General features: G+C 39.3%; 2 long non-coding RNA genes across 3 annotated transcripts; both read right to left on the bottom strand.

The window, feature by feature from the left end:
- Nucleotides 1-4,758: 4,758 nt before the first annotated feature.
- Nucleotides 4,759-12,991, bottom strand: LOC134220425 (uncharacterized). 2 transcript variants are annotated; one of them, XR_009981893.1, is made up of 3 exons: nucleotides 12,389-12,991; nucleotides 12,036-12,186; nucleotides 4,759-5,180 (listed from the first exon to the last, which is right to left on the bottom strand). It is a non-coding gene; the product is annotated as an uncharacterized LOC134220425 (long non-coding RNA). The 2 variants fall into 2 exon arrangements; XR_009981892.1 differs by having other exon boundaries at nucleotides 12,403-12,986.
- On the bottom strand, nucleotides 9,040-9,657 carry LOC134220424 (uncharacterized). The gene is made up of 3 exons (XR_009981891.1): nucleotides 9,585-9,657; nucleotides 9,308-9,529; nucleotides 9,040-9,249 (listed from the first exon to the last, which is right to left on the bottom strand). It is a non-coding gene; the product is annotated as an uncharacterized LOC134220424 (long non-coding RNA).
- Nucleotides 12,992-13,109: the final 118 nt, after the last annotated feature.

Genomic DNA, 13,109 nt, shown 5'->3' with positions numbered 1-13,109 from the left:
TGGAGTAAATTATCAGGTGAATATCACATAAAATGTCCGAAAACTTCAAAAGCAACTTTCTAGTCTGGCAGTAAGCGGTCTTCCACACAATACGTAGAACTGTATATATATAGTTGGATGTTGTTTCACATCCTTCCTTGTGTTGATTGGCTTCAACCCAATCACGAGTTGGCGCATCTTACCCAAAACTATGAAGCCGGTTCCCAGCTCGTTGGTGGCGCCACAGCTTTGGTAGAAGGTAGCCGCTCGATGCCCGCTTTTCCTCACTGTCTGTCCTGTCCAGCAGATTTCCTCAGCGCTGCGACGCCGAAGTTGCGGGGATGTAATTGATCGTAGATTATCCTGTCGCTACCTGCGAGCCTACACAGAAAAAAAATCCGTGGTTAAAATTACCATTTGGTAGACTACGCTCTGTTTTTAAAACTACTATGGAATATCAGTGTAGTATTCAGAGCAAGCGGCTAATGATTTTAGTTTGTTTAAGTGATTGCAGACTATGAATTGATTCTGCTATTGCGGATAGTACATTAACATCAGCAATCAAATATACCAATCGTGAAATCACATATTTCGCGTGCCCCAATTTACAGTACAATGTGGCAAGTTTTACATTAGACTTGATTCGAATTCTCAATTCTGCATATGCGCTAATACTGATCTCTATCGTGAAAGAATCTGTGCAGTGTGAGATGGTGTTGGTAGCGCCATCGGGTTGAGTAGCAACGACGAAGATTGCACTGGCAGTTTGTTGTCGAATTTTAAAACGAGCAGTCGCACCGCTCTTCAACGGCGGATTCCAATCAGCCTTTTTTCGGCTGGAATACGACATGTCGCAGTCGGTAGAAATAGTGTTTGCTTTTATATTTGTAACTAGCGCATGAAAATGGTGCTTGCCACATCCATTAATGTGCTAGTTACTAAATGGTAAGTATGCTCTCATTTTATGTTGTGGATTTCGGAGCGAGCAGGTCTCCGAAATCATAGAAAGAAAAAACCGAAGCGAGCAGGTCTTCGAGTGTTTTAAAACATGATCCCGGAGCGAGCAGGTCTCCCGAGGATCGAATAAAAGATACCGGAGCGAGCAGGTCTCCGAGGCATTTTTTTTGTTTATTCCGGAGCGAGCAGGTCTCCGAGGCATTTTTTTTTGTTTATTCCGGAACGAGCAGGTTTCCGAGGCATTTTTTTTTGTTTATTCCGGAGCGAGCAGGTCTCCGAGGCATTTTTTTTGTTTATTCCGGAGCGAGCAGGTCTCCGAGGCATTTTTTTTGTTTATTCCGGAACGAGCGGGTTTCCGAGGTATTTTTTTGTTTATTCCGGAGCGAGCAGGTCTCCGAGTCATTTTATTTTGTGAATGCGAGTAGAACTCCGAGGCATGTTGACGTCGAACTACGTCTGTGACCACTTTGCAAATGCGAAGCAGGATTCCAAGACATTTTGTGTTCATTCGGTAGACGTAGGACTACGGCTGTGTATTCTATAGAGGAGTACACTTTGCGAATGTGAAGGACTCTGAGGCATTTTCGTGTTTATTCCGGAGCGAGTAGAACTCCGAGGCATGTTGGAGTAGGGCTTCGTTTGTGTATTCAAAAGAAGAGTACACTTTGAAAATGCAAAGCAGGACTCCAAGGCATTTTGTGTTCATTCCGGAGCGAGTAAACATCAGAGACATTTTGACGTAGGACTGCATCTGTGCATTCTAAAGAGGAGTACACTTTGCGAATGCATTGCAAGATCCCGAGACATTTTTTGTTTCTTTTTCGGAGCGAGTAGAACTTCGAGACATGTTGACGCTGGACTACGTTTGTGTATTATGTGGAGTACACTTTGTGAATGCGAGCCGACCTTCGAGGCATTTTTTTTGTTTATTCCGGAGCGAGCAGGTCTCCGAGGCATTTTTTTTGTTTATTCCGGAACGAGCGGGTTTCCGAGGTATTTTTTTGTTTATTCCGGAGCGAGCAGGTCTCCGAGTCATTTTATTTTGTGAATGCGAGTAGAACTCCGAGGCATGTTGACGTCGAACTACGTCTGTGACCACTTTGCAAATGCGAAGCAGGATTCCAAGACATTTTGTGTTCATTCGGTAGACGTAGGACTACGGCTGTGTATTCTATAGAGGAGTACACTTTGCGAATGTGAAGGACTCTGAGGCATTTTCGTGTTTATTCCGGAGCAGAGTAGAACTCCGAGGCATGTTGGAGTAGGGCTTCGTTTGTGTATTCAAAAGAAGAGTACACTTTGAAAATGCAAAGCAGGACTCCAAGGCATTTTGTGTTCATTCCGGAGCGAGTAAACATCAGAGACATTTTGACGTAGGACTGCATCTGTGCATTCTAAAGAGGAGTACACTTTGCGAATGCATTGCAAGATCCCGAGACATTTTTTGTTTCTTTTTCGGAGCGAGTAGAACTTCGAGACATGTTGACGCTGGACTACGTTTGTGTATTATGTGGAGTACACTTTGTGAATGCGAGCCGACCTTCGAGGCATTTTCGTGTTTATTCTGAAGCGAGTAGAACGCCGAAGCACATTGACGTAGGACTACGTCTGTGTGTTCTATACAAGAGCACACTTTGTGAATGTGAAGCACTCCGAGGCATTTTTTTTGTTAATTCCGGAGCGAGCAGAACTCCGAGGCATGTTGACGTAGAACTACGTCTGGGTATTCTATAGAGAACCACACTCTGCGAATACAGAGCACGACTCCGAGAAAATTTTTGTTTTTTCCATTTTCTGTTCATTCCGAAGCGAGTAAAAATCCGAGGCATTTTGACGTAGGAATACGTCTGTGTATTCTATGGAAGAATACACTTTGCGAATGTGAAGGACTCCAAAGCATTTTTGGTTATTCCGGAGCGAGTAGAACTCCAAGGCATTTTGAGGTAGGACATCGTTTGTGTATTCTATAGAAAAGTATACTTTGCGAATGCAGAGCAGGACTCCGATGCAACTCCAAGACATGTTCGTCTGGGTATTCTATAGAAGACCACACGAATGCAGAGCAGGACTCCGAGACAATTTTGTTCGTTCCGGAGCGAGTAGAACTCCGAGACATGTTGACGTAGGATTACGACTGTGGCTTCTATGAAGGAATACATTTTGCAAATGGACTCCGAGGCGTTTTTTTATTTATTCCAGAGTGAGTAGAACTCCAAAGAATGTTGACGTAGGACTACGTTTGCAAGTTCTATAGAGGATTGCTCTTTGCGAGTACCGAGCAGGACTCCGAGGCATTTTTTTGTGTATTCCGAATTGTGCAGGAGCAAGTAGAATTCCGAAAAAAAAAATTAAAATGGGACCCACAATCATTATTAGTTTTTAGCAAAAATATGACGGTACTTAAGATATCAAGTTTGTTCTTCTTTGCATTAGATGTTGATGGTATTACAATATTATGAATTGTTTTAATTTATTTTGAAGCAATTTAGGTATGATTTTTATTTATAATGAAATATTTATAAAATTGAAATCATATTCTTACAAAGTTGAAAGAGTAGGGAAGGAGAAAGATGTAGTATTCAGAGCAAGCGGCTAATGATTTTAGTTTGTTTAAGTGATTGTAGACTATGAATTGATTCTGCTATTGCGGATAGTACATTAACATCAGCAATCAAATATACCAATCGTGAAATCACATATTTCGCGTGCCCCAATTTACAGTACAATGTGGCAAGTTTTACATTAGACTTGATTCGAATTCTCAATTCTGCATATGCGCTAATACTGATCTCTATCGTGAAAGAATCTGTGCAGTGTGAGATGGTGTTGGTAACGCCATCGGGTTGAGTAGCAACGACGAAGATTGCACTGGCAGTTTGTTGTCGAATTTTAAAACGAGCAGTCGCACCGCTCTTCAACGGCGGATTCCAATCAGCCTTTTTTCGGCTGGAATACGACAATCAGATAAATTAATCATGGTTTCAGAGAAATTCTCCACTGTTTCAGTTCATGTGTCAACATTTCGCATGAACCACAGTTGATTTTTACTGCGCGCATAGTAAAATCAAACGGGTTTGTTAACTGCTGAAAATCGTCGGTGCATGTTTTAAATTAACCCCGTGGAAAGGTAATTTCAACCGCAACATTTTTTTTGCGTGTAGCGACTTGCACTTCCATGCTCCAAGCTTCCGATGGCATCGAGTCGTATTATCTTCTATGTTGTTCGTAACGGTTGTTTTTAAAGGCGACTTATTGGGCCTGCGCAAACCTTCTGTCTCACCAATCTCCCGAAATTCCTTTGATTGTTTTGAGAACTTCTTCTTCTTCTTCTTCAATGGCTCTACTCCAACTGGAACTTGTCCTGCTTTTCAACTAAGTATTCTATTGCACTTTCTCAGTTATTAATTGAAAACTTTTCTATGCCCGCCATTGCATGAATGAGTATGTATCTTGTGTGACAAGTCCCTCCTGCCAGCGACCAACAGCCGTCCCGGTTCTGCTTCTGAGCTGGGAGATGAGGTATTCCGAACTCCATATACAGGCAAGTAAAGAGAAATGAGAAGACAGGTGCTGACTGGTTGACGGTCCAGATAGAAGTGAACGATGATTTATTCGTTTCCAACCTCGGAAGCACGAGGTTTTTCGGTTATCGTCTGTTTGACGTTTGTAACAAAGTATTATCATTTTACAGGTGTATACATTTTTATACATTCATGGTGTGGGTGACACAACAGCTGTTCCCCTTTTAATTAATACATCAGTATTCGTATCCGTATCAGAACTTGAAATTATCAAATATAAACAAAATCATGTTTTTCAAATTATCAAATTTACAAAATCGTTGAGAACTAAATTCATTTAAATAATTCACTTCACTGTAAAATTCACTTCGAACTTATTAACTACGAATAAATGAAATCTGGATCCTCGATTCGCTTACGGATCCGCTTCGATCGCCGTGGATACACGTTCGGCAAGTTCGCCAAAGTCGCGTTTCGCTTTCTGGCCTTTGCCGGAACCATAGGGAATCCCCTGAATGGTTCATCATCAGAGCCGCTTCCAGCGTTGACTTCTTCGGTGTCCTCTTCGTGTCGTTCTTCAATTCCAGTTCGTTCTTCGACCGTAGCATCTCTACTACCCGTACCGACTCCCAGCCACACGTTTTGTCTCGGCTGCGGAGTTTGCCCCTTGTAGCACCTAAGCTGACTTCGGTGGGCCATGGTGAGAGCGCTTCCAATTGCTATCTGGAATGTGTTAATGGAAAAACGTTTGAGAAACGTTGCCTTAATCCATTTATTCGGTAAATGGTGATGAAAATTTCGATACCATACAGTATCTCCTTCGGTCAGTGTGTCTAAGTCTTCATTCAATTTTTTTGGTTTAATAGACACATTTCTATCATCATTTACATCATTTGGAGACTGCGGTACTTGTAAATAATTTCTATAAGCCTTTTTTGGATTCAAAAGGTCCAAAATCGTTTTTGGTTTAAAAAGAAATATTTTCTCCGAGGGAAGCTGCCCATCACTCGAAACAATATTATTTCTATAATTCATTAGAAATAAGTTTATCTGATCCTCCAAATCATCATCTTGCAAGTCTGGTTCTAATAAAAACTTTTTCAATACTGTTTTAACAGTTCTCACCAGCCGTTCCGCCTGCCCATTACTGGAGGGGTTATAGGCTGGACTTTTCAATACTTTTATCCCCTGCTTTTCAAGAAATGTTGTGAATGAATATGAATTGAATGGAGGACCGCCGTCTGATACCAGTACGTCTGGTAAACCAAATCTAGCAAAAAAGCTACCAATTTCTTCACCACTTTTGCACAATCCGTGCCCTTCTTCATCCATTCTACCTCCAACCACTTTGAGAAAGAATCAACAATCAGTAAAAAGTGTGGTGAGAAAAATAAAAGAAGTCAATGTGAACTCGGCTGAAGGGTCTTGTTGTAGGTTTCCAGTTGGATAAAACTTTGTTTTTGGTACTATTACCATACTTCCACATACATCACAATTCGATACATACTTTTCAATGTCTTTATTAATGCCAAACCAGTACACTTGCCTTCTTGCCAATTGTTTCATTTTAACTATTCCTGCGTGGTTGGCGTGTAAAAGCTTCAAAATTCCGTTTTGCATTTTATGTGGAATTACCACCCTGTTCTGGTACAAAACGCAACCTTCAACAATTTCCAAATCAGTTTGATTTGCAAAAACGTCCATAAGACATTTATCCAACTTTTTTGGCCATCCATCACGCAAATATTTCATAAGTTGTTGTAAAAACTCGTCGTCCTTTGTCCATTTGGCAATCAAAACAAAATCAATGGGTAATTCATCGCCAAAGTTTATACTTTTTATAAACTCATGATCTAATTCAATGGGAATCTTCTGCTCCTATGGGAATCTCGAACAAAAATCGGCGTTTCCCATTTTTGCAGAAGGTCTGTACCGTATTTCGTAATCATAAATCGAGAGTTCAAGTATGTATCGTTGGAGTCTTGTTACAATTATGGAATTTTCCCTTCTTTATCGAAAATCCCTATCAATGGTTTGTGATCAGTATAAGCAATGAACCTTTGCCCATATAAATATTTATGGAATTTTTTAATAGTACAAACCAAGGCCAAAGCTTCCAGATGAAGAATTGGGTAACCTTTCTGCGCGTCATTTAACGTAAAAGAAGTAAAACTAATAGGCTTTTCGATGCCTTCTATCACATGTGCAATCACTCCTCCTAGGCCATAGCCTGCAGCGTCTGTTACTACTACAATGTCTTTTGATGGGTCATAAAATTCTAAAAATTGGTATTAACCAGTGCGTTTTGCTTTTTGGAAAGCTTTTTCACAATTATTATCCCAAACAAATTTAGTATTTTTCTTCAATAGTTTATACAAATGGAATAACTTGATAGACATATGGGGCACGAAACGATTATAGAAGTTGATCAAGCCTAAATATGACTTTAGCTCAGTCACATTTCCAGGAACCTTTGCTCTTTGAATTGTTGAAATTTTGTCTGGACTAGGCAGTAACCCGTTTTCGCTGAGAATATGACCCAAATATGGCAATTCTGACACAAAAAATTTACATTTTTCAACATTTACTTTAATATTTGCATTTGCGAGTCTTTCTAAAACAAGAAACAATTTCTCACGACAAACTTCCAAGTTTTCACCTGCTATGAGTACATCATCAAGATAAACATAAACATTTTCAATCCCGTCTAAAATTTGATCCATAACTTGTTGGAAGATCGATGCACTTGAGGAAGCCCCCTGGGGTAAACGATTATATGTGAACAATCCCTTGATTGTGTTAATCACCATAAATTTCTTAGAACGTTCAGTCAATGCTAGCTGTGTATAAGCTCCCTCTAGGTCTAGTGTACAAAAACTTTACAATTTGCCAATTTAGCGAACATGTCGGCTGCCAAAGGTAAAGGGTAAGTATTTGGTATTAAAACTTTATTTATTGAAACTTTACAATCAATTACGAGTCTTATTTCATTATTTTTTTTCATAACTACAACCACTGGTGATGCCCATTCACTGGTCTTCACCGGTGTAATCACATTTTCTTTCTCTAGTTTTGTCAAATAATCCAGGACTTTTCCCTTCAACCGATAGGGTACATCATAGGCCCTTTTGAAAATAGGAACATCACTTTTTAATACCAAATCAGCTTCAAAATCTTTAATGGGCGTTGAAAAATTTTTCACAAACACTTCCGCAAATTTGCTTTTGATTTCTTGAATAATACACTCTTTGTCTGCTGAATCTACCCTGTTTACCATTTGTTTACTAATGTCGAATTCGTTTTTAAAAAGTTCCAACCTAGGTTGGAACCAGTTCCAACCTAAGTGCTGTCAAAGTGTTTTTTATTCGCTCAGGTTGGAACTAGGTTCGCACTAGTTCCAACCCCAAAGCTGTCGGGTTCGAACTGTGTTGTTTCACGGTTTCGCACCGGGTTCACCAATACAAATGCACTTCAACTGTCAAAACCACGTGGGTGGGACTGGGCGGAATAAACAAGCAGAAGGAAGAAACGAAACTGTATGTTTATTAAAATAAAATGCGCATTGAAAATCTTTTTTTTTTGTTGGGGATTTTGTGATATTTGTAATTGTAGTTTTAAATGAAATTAATCCAGTACTGTTGTCTAGATTCAGTTTTAAAAATAATTGTTAGGGAAGTTATGTATTCATAAGTTCATTCAGGTTTTCCTCACATTTTGTGTCCTAAATTAGGTCGGTGGATGGAATTAGTTTGGGAATTCCCCTTGAAAGCCGTTCACAAAATCCACTAGGAATTGTCAGAAAAATATAATTGAGGAATACCGAATAGAATTATTTCTTATGAAATTCTTCCAAAAACTCTTTCGTGCTTTCTTCAGACATTCTTTCAGTAATTCTTTCTTGAATTTTCAGGCATTCCACCATATGTTTTCCAAGGGATCCTTTCGAGATGAATTCCTTTGGAAATTCTTCTATGTAGGAATATCTTTGAATACTGTTCCAGGATTTTCTCTTGAAGTTGCTTCAGGAATTAATTTAAAAATTCCTACAATAATTCTTTCAGGGAATCCTTCTGGAATACAGGAACTTACTCGAAGTTTCCTTCAGGAATTGCTCCGCAAGTTTCGTACATAAGTTCCCCTGGAAGTACTTGAGCAATTCCTCCGGGAGATTCTTGAAAATCAAAAATGCACGGGGCCCGAAATCCGGCGGAAAATTTTCCCGAGGTGTGAGGCTACCTTTATCAGGAGAGGTAGCTACACACAAAAAAAAATCGTTGGTAAAAGTAAAAAAACGTTGGTAAAATTAAGAAAATTAGTTAGTGATTTTCAGTAGAAAGTATTAGATTGTTAAATCCACCAATGCAAAAATTGTCACTTCGATAAGAACGTTAACAAGAGCCGACTTTTCAAACCAACATTTTCCTCTCAAGACTAAATGTGTATTTTACATTGAAATCAACTTGTTATCTTTCAGTATAACAAGTGGTGTGAGCTTTTAATACAACAAGTGGATTTTTCCTTGATTTTTACCCATGAATGCTGAAATTAAATTTTATATATGCAGAAATCATCATTTTTCCCTTTATTATGTTTCATAAATACAGCATATTTCATAGAATACTATTATTAATCCAAATCCGAACCCGAAGAAACTGGTTGTTCCTGTTGTGTCCCATGAATCTCCCAATTGTGCAACCCCGCAATTTTGCCGGATCGTGACGAAAGTACCGAGTCTCCTCGAGTAAACCAGCTGCATGATACGCATTCCTCAACACGACCGACGACGGAACCACTATACGGTGAAAAAAATATTAAGTAAAACACTAAAATTAAGGTCTTACAGTATTTACTTTATCAGCAGAGGACCGAATAAGCATCAAATAGTGGTCGATGGCGCCAATAGGCAGAATTCGATGGTTGCTCGTACATCGATGAGGAAGTCAAAAAATGCAATGAATACGGTCCCGGGTCGAAGCGCCCAAAAGTCCAGTGTCCGGAGGAATCGGAGCCTTTAACTCACGCGAATCTAGAACACTCGCGTCTGGTGGACAATTTTCGTACTCGTACGTGACCTGGGAAACAGTTTTTATGAATTTATCAATAAATTACTATTAAATTTCAAATTACTTTTCTGGTGATATTGGGAAGTACCTTCTCGTTTTCTTTGCAACTGTCACTGACGGATAGTCGTGGGCTGCCAGTTACATTTTTTTTTTCTGTCAGTGTTGCCAAAAATGTGAAATGTTGGGGTTGGTTTGATTATTTTACAAATTTCGTTCTAAGAGTTTTGACTGTTAAAATAAGAATTTAAAACTGAAGAAAAACTTTCAAATCAATCAATTCAGCATATGACTAAAAAGTTTTAGCTCTTAAAATTACCAAATTTCTCATATTCTTAAAATAAATATAAGGAAATGTTGGAATCCCAACTTTTTTTTTCTCTGTGTAGGTAAAAAAAGTTAGCGAAACCTGGAGAATTTTAATTTTATGCTTTTGAGTGTTCTCCAAAAAAAAACTTTTGTAGAAACAGATGAATTTTTGTAAAATATAAAATCTCTTTTACATGAATTCTATACGGAATTCTTGATATAAAAAAACGGGATTATAGAATATAATTAAATAGGGGAACTTTTCCGACCTCCATCTCACTGAAAATAAATATATTCATATCATCGGGAAACAAAGAAATACAGCATCAATTTCGTCGCCTCTTTTTGTCAACATGCGTGCTCACAGCTGAAAAGGATCACAAAAATAATAATCAATCCAAATTCCTTTCCATTGCTTTGCTTTTGATGGGATGAATATCGGAGCCATGAGATGAATTCCAGGAGCAGTTCCCCTATTTCTTCTTCTTCTTCTTATTGGCATTACATCACCAGTTCCCCTATTTATATCCGCCCAAAAGTTAATTCCACTATCCGCAAAAATCAGTTCACGCACTTGAACATATTTATTTATTTATCATGATCTGATTAGTCAAGGCCAACACACTGCCAGTGCACTGGATGTCCGCGATCATCTGGATCATATGTTTCGAATCAAAACAAACACGATGCTACGCACACCAACATATCCAATGACAGATGGAACTGAAAATGTTTTTTTATTCAGGGTTCGAGTTGGCACTGACCCAGGTTTAAAAACGAGTTCGACATAAGAAAATTGCTCCTCCACTGAGGAAAGAAAACATCAAGCCAATTTCGGCCAAACAAGGGAATAAATTTAAAGTCAGTATTTAAAATTAAAAGATTCAATTTAATTTTCAATCCATTTAGATTCACTAAAGCATTTGTTTCCCCTTCAATTTTTAGTTTTGACCCATTGACGACTAGAAGTTGCTTCTCACTCATGGTTAAAGGGTTTTTGAATAATGAAAAATATTGAGATTTTCCCATAACGGTTACACTAGAACCACAATCAACCTCCATTTGTACCAAACGATCATCAATTGAGACATTTATAAGACATGGTTCACTTATTCTATTAAGAGACGCAACACACATACACTGCAAATCACCTGAATTCCATTCATCATCATCGCTGTCATCGTCAGCCCCCGGAATCGTCGACATTCTACCCATCAAGGTGCTCAGGTCTTTCTCAGCGCTCGTACCCGGTTTCGCAACATCCACGAACTTTACCGCATCCCTTTTCATGTTTTTTAGCCTAAAGCATTTCCTTTTATGTGTCCTTTGACCCCACAAAATCGCACGTCATATTAGAATAGTCTGTCATTGTTCTGGTTATTGAATCTAACTGTCTTTTGTGCACGATTGCTGTAGTCCTGAGTACGTCTCATGTTATTGAATGGTTGTGTATTCCGGTTGTTTTGTCTGTAGGGCTGGAAACCTAATCTTTCCTAACTGGTATCCGAACTTGAGTCGGCTGCCCGGTGTTCCCACCGGACTATCCTTGCTGTATTATAAACTTGAAGCAGTTGATTTATCCGAGAACCCTGAGGAAGCCCCGTGTTAATCGTTTTCGCATTGTCTTTTGCTATATTCCATGTTGTAATGAATTTGTCCATCGATTCAAGGATGTTAAGTTTTCCTCATTCAGAACCCTTTGCTTCAATACCTCATCGCTAAGTCCATGCAGAATCCTATCTTGAGTAGCAATAACCTTAAATTCGCCAAAATTCCGCTTTGAGTTTTACTGCCAAGACGAAATCCTCGGCTGACTCATCTGGTTGTTGGACGCGATAACTAAATCTGGTTCGGTTTTGTCGAACCTTTGTTTCAACTTATTTACAGTTTCATCGTAATTAACTGTCGCTAATGTTCCCTGCTGAAAACTAACTTCAATTGGGAATAGACATAAGGTCCACACAAATGCATGAAACGCGACTTTTTTTGTACTTCTGACAATTCATTTGCCTCACAACAACACCGCAGACGGTCAACCCAGTCTGAAAAGGAAGTTCCTTGCGGTATGGCTCAATACTAGAAGCCATGCCACTTGGAATCTGATTTCCATACATGTTCAATTCTTTAGAATAGAAATAAAAAGAACAAAAGGTCCAGAAAAATCTTCAGTTGTAGGTTCGCAAAGAATAAAAAGATCAAAACGACTTACCCGTACAGAAACGATTGGCTCTCGCCTAAGGCCTTTGCCCGTGTCGACAATTGTCGCAGTTACCCTATGTGGTCTTCCGGAAAACGACCCGAAGCCGTACTATTCGAACTACTTTAAAACCTTCCTAGGTGGCCCAAACACTTCCTGAGATCTAAGGGATTAAAAGAAAACACTCTTAGAATTCTTTGAATAGAATTAATGCTCAATCCTGTGATAAAGGAGAACAAATGATATTATTCACTAAGGATTCTTTTTCCTTTTGTTTTGCAAACAATAGACACTATGCAACCAAAAAAAAAACCACGTGGAGTTTCCCACTCCGCAAAACGGTTTTTTTTACAACAATAATTTACCTGCGAATACCGACCTTTCGACGAAATTGCTGTTTTCCTCCGCAAATTAATGGTGATAACGAAATTCGCCACCTTCGTCTGGATTTTCCGGCGTTTGTAGCGGCCAATTAGGCGGATAGTTTATTACCACCGTCCTCGTTGTCCGACGTTTTAAATGCCGCCGCTGGCTGCGACTCGTAGCAAGAAAAAAAATGCTCCAACGCTATCTGCAAAGCTTCGCCGTATGCCTTTTCCCGTGGTTGTAGGCTGCTCCCGGCGTGCTGTTTCGTGGCCTTCGTTGTGGGAGAAAATTCCGCACACACCATACGCGCCAAAATGCAGTCCGTTTTTTTTTATCGATAGCAACCGTACTTGCTTCACTAGGCACTTGTCGTCGTAACCAAAACTTTTGCACTGCAAAACCGTTTATCTGTTGCCGTTGTAGCCGAAAAAAAACGTATCCGTCCCACTGCACAAGATTTGGGTTTTACTTTTGAAGGTTTCACTGTTCACACACTGTATAACTGTAAAAAGGTTTTTTTCCTCGTCGCCAGTTAAAGAGAAATGAGAAGACAGGTGCTGACTGGTTGACGGTCCAGATAGAAGTGAACGATGATTTATTCGTTTCCAACCTCGGAAGCACGAGGTTTTTCGGTTATCGTCTGTTTGACGTTTGTAACAAAGTATTATCATTTTACAGGTATATACATTTTTATACATTCATGGTGTGGGTGACACAACA

This window comes from Armigeres subalbatus, chromosome 3 (assembly GCF_024139115.2).
Source record: "Armigeres subalbatus isolate Guangzhou_Male chromosome 3, GZ_Asu_2, whole genome shotgun sequence".
Classification (NCBI taxonomy): Eukaryota; Metazoa; Arthropoda; class Insecta; order Diptera; family Culicidae; genus Armigeres; species Armigeres subalbatus.
This window is presented reverse-complemented; position numbering and strand designations above follow the sequence as displayed.